This window comes from Rhinopithecus roxellana, chromosome 5 (genome assembly GCF_007565055.1).
Source record: "Rhinopithecus roxellana isolate Shanxi Qingling chromosome 5, ASM756505v1, whole genome shotgun sequence".
Lineage (NCBI taxonomy): Eukaryota > Metazoa > Chordata > Mammalia > Primates > Cercopithecidae > Rhinopithecus > Rhinopithecus roxellana.
The window spans coordinates 150,313,386-150,319,385 of record NC_044553.1 but is presented as its reverse complement, the minus strand read 5'-3'; the positions used below and the strand labels follow the sequence as shown (position 1 = coordinate 150,319,385).

At 40.3% G+C, this 6,000-nt stretch overlaps 1 protein-coding gene across 2 annotated transcripts in view; it reads left to right on the top strand.

The window, feature by feature from the left end:
• The first annotated feature begins 438 nt into the window (after window positions 1–438).
• TC2N (tandem C2 domains, nuclear) overlaps window positions 439–6,000 on the top strand; it is a 56,267-nt gene continuing 50,705 nt past the window's right edge. The window contains exon 1 of one of the 2 annotated variants that reach the window (XM_030929941.1): window positions 439–588. The gene's annotated coding sequence lies outside the window, so the exon portion shown is untranslated. The remainder of the gene's footprint in view (window positions 589–6,000) is intronic. The other variant, XM_030929942.1, reaches the window with a different exon arrangement.

The following is a 6,000-nucleotide window of genomic DNA, read 5'->3' as shown; positions in this document are numbered from 1 at the left end:
TATAAATTAGACTTTTTATAAAAACTCTAAAAGTCAAGTAATAACATGCCTACTCCGCTTCTAAGAAAAGTGTGCAGAAACATCTCCAGCCAGAAAGACTGCTCCTGCCTACCCAAGTCAGAGAAGTTTCATCAGGCCAATAGCTTCCCCTCTGTCCCCCTCTTACCGCTTGTCTCCCTTCTTCTCCCACAACACACCCCATACCTGGCGTCATTTTACACCTTCCAAGAAGGGGCTGCCAAGCGTGGAGTCGCGGGGGACGCAGGCGCAGCACGTCTCAGGTACGCGGGAGGCCCCGCCCCTCTGCGCCCAGCCCCTCCGCGCCACTCCACTTTCCCGCCCTGCCCCGCCCCGCCCCGCCTCGCCCCGCCCCGCCTTACCTCGCTCCTTCGCGCCCGTCCGGAGGGGCAGGGCGGGCCTGGTGGGTGGTGTTGGAGTGGAGATGGGGAGGGAAGTGGAGGGGAGGGGGTAAGTGACAGGGCAGGGGAGGCCCCGGGGAGGGTGGGAACTCGAGGCGCGGCAGCGCGAGGTGACCGGAGTCACAGTTCCCGCGGGCGGCGACAGCAGAGCGCCCACTGCCTCCAGCAGGTAAGCGGCCGCGGTCGCGCGGCGCCGCCTCAGCGCGAGCGTGGGACGTGGAGACCCTGAGGAGGGCGGCGGGACCCGGGCGGGGAAGGGCGCGGCGTGGCTCAGGTGCGCTTCTCCCAGCTGGCTGCTCGCTCAGGGCTGTCGGGGGCGCCTTTGGGGGCGGCTCTGCCTTGCGGGCTGGCGGTGAGCGCCCATTCTGTCTCTTTTGTCCTTAACTTTGTCTAAAATGGGGCCGTGGTCGGGCCCCGGGGATGTTCCCACGTCTCCTCAGCGACGCCTGTGTCGCGGGGGCCTGAGGGAGCTTTAGGCCCCGCGACAGCTGCAAGCGCGGTGGTCTGGAGGGCACCGGGGTGGGCGACGAGGCGAGGCTGGGTCCCTCGCTGCCCAAGTGGGCGGCTCTGCCTAGGGGGACCCGTGACCGGGGACGGTCGAGACCCCAGCCCCGGCGGGGACGGCCGCGCGCCCCGCTCCCTGCTCCGTGCTCGGGCTTCCGACGGCGCGTCCAGGTGGGCTCTGGGCTTTGGGGAAAGAGAGAAGCGAATTTCCTCTTTCCCTGGCAGGGTGTGATGAGAAGAACTTCGCAGAGAGTTTTTACCTGTAATGTTTCTGAAACTTTGTAAAGTGGCGAAAGGGTGTTAAAAGTGTCACTTTACTGTGGTGTCTGCAAACCACAATCTACCCAGCTAGGTTTTAGATTTGGCTCTAGTTCTTCCAGGTTTTCCTTTGCTATGCTTTTCTTTACAGGAAGATACTGTGGATGAACTGTGGGCTATAGTGCACACCGATAGACGTCTGTGTATAGACAAGATAGATGCCAAACCAAGAGCACTGATTTCTTTAGAACATTTAAAATACAGCATATAAAAGGATTGCCTTTGTAATTAAAATATTATTCTAGTTCTCCCTTTAGGTAGGCAGTTAATAGAAATTTGTTTTCTCTGAATAATATTGTAAAACATAGCCTGGAAAATATTGAGAATTAGCAATAACAGCAAAATCCTATTTATCGATTTCATATTTTGATGTGTAACTTCAGCATGGTTAAAAATTGCTTTTTCTGGAAGGAGAGGATAATGTTGCTTGCCTTTGAGAGCTGAGATATTTGCTTTTTATCATCTCTTTTGTATTTTGTAGTTTTTGCTAATGAATATGAGCTACCTTCATAACAAGGGAAGAGGCCATAATACAAATTTATTCTTTGTTTAACCCTCCATGAAAAATTTAAGTATATCTTGTATTTTATTGACTTCATTTGAATTATAATTGTGCATTCACAAATAAAACTAATATTGACAGATTAATTCAGGCGGAGAGAAAATGAGTTTGAGATTCTGGTGTGACATCTGGCATAGCTGTCTAGTGGATATATACCAATAGATATATTGGTATCAGGTTTTCTGAAGTCAAGATCAGACTTGTAGATGTTGGAAGCAGCAGTGGATTTGTGGTAGTTAATACTGTAAGGGCGTAAGAAATCATTCAGGTAAGTATAGTGTAAGAAGAGGGCAAGACCAAGGATGGGGAACACCAGCATTAAGTGATGGGTAGAGACAGCCAAGGAGTCTGAGGAGCAGCATCAGGAAAGGAGGAAATCTAGGAGGCAGTGGTCTCATAGAAGCCAGGAGAGGAGAGTTTTAAAAAGGAGAGAAGTCTATCTGGGAGTCAAGAACTGATTACACCTATTGGCTTTGGAAGTTAGGAGGGGTCTTTAACCTCAGCAGACATAATTTAAGTACAGCATAAGGGTAGAAGCCAAGTTTGAATGAATCTGAGGAGAGAATAGTGATTCTGCACTCACAAGTAAATGTGAGTTTAGAATCCGTATTTTGAGAAATAAATATTAGAAGGAGAGGCGATCCATTGATTAGGGAGACGATTAAAAAAAAGAAAGAAAAGAAAAAGACAAATAAGGACGATAGACTACCTTTATGTTATCCATAATAGTTACAAATTTTAAAAATGAAGTGCATCATTTCATAACATTGTTCCTGTCTCATGGTTACGTAGCAGAAGCTGAGAGCAAGAAGCTGAACATATTGAAAAGAACTATTCGTGATAAAGTAGTTATGCCCTGCCCATCCAAATTATGAACACGATTTTAGTGGTATTTTGTTTGGTGTATTGGGTTCAGGTGTTACAGGTGTTTAAGTCACACATATAAACTGTGTTGGACTCTATTTTACCTGAGTTCCAGTATGTTGATGTTCCCAACTTGCTTTTAAGTTATGCGGTTCTTTTATGTATGTCCCGATGGTTCTTCTAAAGATCTTGTGTAGAAATCAGGTGTTGGGACTCAATCAGAATCTGTGAGGCATACATCATTTAAGGACTTTGCTTCAATTATTATTATGCATTCAGGGGAAATGGCTCTTAGATTAAAATTTCTGTATAATGAGTTTCACTTCGGTTCTTCGTTGAAAGTTTGATTTTTTTTGTTGCTCAATAGTTCAGAAAAATCATTTTATGAGTATTTTCCTTAGGAATATGAAAAGAATGGTTAAAATGGAAAAGTTCTGGCAACTGAGTGTTGATTAGGATGTGGAGCAACTGCAAGTCTCATAATCTGCTGGTGGAAATGTAAATTGGTGTAATCATTTTGGAAAACTTTTTGGCATTGTCTGCGAAAGTAAAACATACGCATAAGCTATGCCAAAACATATACCCAACAAAATTCTAGAAAATGCAAACTAATGTGATGGAAAACACATCAATGGTTACTTGGGGGTAGGGGAAAGAGAAAGTAAGGAGGGATGAATTCAAAAGAGGTGTGAAGAAACTTTAGGGGATGATGGATATATTCATTTTCTTGATGAGATGATGCTTCCACCAATGTGTGTGTATGTATTTATTTGTATATATATCCCTCATTTAATTATACATTTTAAATATGTGAAATTTATTGTAGGTAAATTATACCTCAATAAAGCTTTAAAACAGATTAAATAAAAATAAAGAAGAAAGACACATCATTTAAGTATACTTACCTCCTTCAAATACTACAGTTATTTCAGGGTAATATAATTATGGATAATTTTTATTTTATTCATATAGTTTTCTGAATTTTTGACGTTTTGTACCATAACCATGTATTTATTTACTTCTTAAATGAGAAATTATTTCATATGTGCAAAATAGTACTTTTGACACATCTACAGATTCAGAGAATACAAATAAAATAAATACCCCTGTGCCTATGTATTGCTTAAGAGATAATACATAACCAACATTTTTTGAAGCCAACCTGTGTATTCTCCCTGATTATATCTTTTTCTTTCCACTCTCCTTGATTTTCTATATGGTTTTACCACATGCATATGCATTCCAAACACTGTGTTGTTTAGTCTGCTTTGGAATGCTGTGTAAATGATATTCTACTATGTGACTCCTATGGCTTTGCTTTTTGCACATTCTATCTGTGAGATTTCTTCATGCCGATGTGTTATAGTTTGTTCACTTTTTGTTGCTGTACGTAATTTCATTGTGTAACTTTACCACTCATTATCCATTATCCTGTGGATGGATATTTAGGATGTTTTCAGTCTTTTTAAAAATTTTTTGCTTTTAAATTTAATTTTTACTTTTTTCCACTAAAATCTGTTTTTAAGTGACCCTTCTAATTCATGTCTGTTTGTGTTCATGATTTTAAGAACCCTCAGTTTTTCTGGAAAATACTGGATTGTTTTATAAAGTGGCTGTACCAGTTTATACCCTCACAAGCAGTATATAAGTGTTCACTTTGTTCCCTTTTTTAGCAATGTGTAAGACGTTTCTACATTCATAATTACCTGAAATTTTTTTCTTTTTGACAATTGGGTGAGTGAGAAACGGTATCCCATTGGGGGTTTAATTTAAATTTCCTTAATTACTGATGATGTTGAACCTTTCATAGTTTATATTCTGTCGGTGTTTATGTCATTTGCCATTTTTTTTGGTTTGTTTTTGTTTTTTACTTTAAAGCATAGTTTTTTTTTTTTTTTTTTTTTTTTTTTTTTTTTTTTTTTTGAGATGGAGTTTTGCTCTTGTTGCCCAGGCTGGAGTGCAATGGCATGATCTTGGCTCACTGCAACCTCCGCCTCCTGGGTTCAAGCGATTCTCCTGTCTCAGACTCCTGACTAGCTGGGATTATAGGTGCGTGCCGCCATGTCTGGCTACTTTTTTGTATTTTTAGTGGAGACGGGTTTTTACCATGTTGGCCAGGCTGGTTTCGAACTCCTGACCTCAGGTGATCCACCCGCTTCGGTCTCCCAAAGTGCTGGGATTACAGGCGTGAGCCATTGCACTCTGTTTTTAGGTCTAAAAAATGGATTTCTGTAATAGAAGCTCTATATATTCTGGATATATATATAATCCCTTGTCAGTTATGCATGTGGCACATTTCTTTTTCTCCAAGTGAGCAGCCTGTCTTTTACTTTCTTTATAGTGTCTTTTGATTAACACATTTTATAATTGAATACAGTTGACTATGTCAACTTTTTCTTTTATGGTTTGTGCTTTTGGCATCTTGTTTAACAAATCTTTACCTGCCCTGAGATTATAAAAATATAGTCTGATATTTTCTACTAAAAGCAGGGGAGTATAGGGGAAATCTCTGTACCTTCTCAATTTTACTGTGATTCTAAAACTACTCTAAAAAAGAAAGTTTATTTAAAAAGTTGGCTTTCATATTTGTGTCCTTAATCCATGTAGAACTGATTTTTGTGTGGTGTGAAGTGGGGGTCCAATTTCTTTTTTTCCCATATGGCTAATCAGTTTTTCCCAGCGTTATAGAACTGAATATTCTGTTTTTCATTCATATAAGTATTTATATATACTTATATAAATATATAAATATAAATAAGATCCAGTGATCTACAAGTATCATAGATCAAATTTCCATATATGTGTAGTTGTTTCCAAGCTACTCTTTCTAAAACAGATCTGTTTGTGTATCCTTACCACAGTCTTATTTACTTTAGCTGTTTAAAGAACCTTGATACTTGAGAGAACAAGTTATCCACCCATGCTTCTTTTAAATTAGACTGCTCCTCAAATTAATGTTTAATTTTTTTCTTTTTAAAAGGAATAAAATGTGTTATTTAATTCTTAAATATCTACTGTAATCACCTGAAGTCATAATACCGAAGCTACTCTAAGGTAGACTATATCGGGCTGCAAATCCTTTCCTTACTCACTAGAATTAATTTTAACTTGAAAAGTAAATATAGGATTTGCATTTTGGAAACAGTGTAAGTTGAGGTATTGGACAGCCTTAGCTGAAAACAGCTAAGAATCCTGTATTTAAAAAAACAATTCAAAAGATAGGAATTAACATGCCAAAATCTAAGAGCAAGCTGAACGTATGAGAGACTGAAGGAGGCTTTAAGTCTTGTTTGCCCTGAGGGCATTTGCTAAACTGGGGAAACTTGATGGATT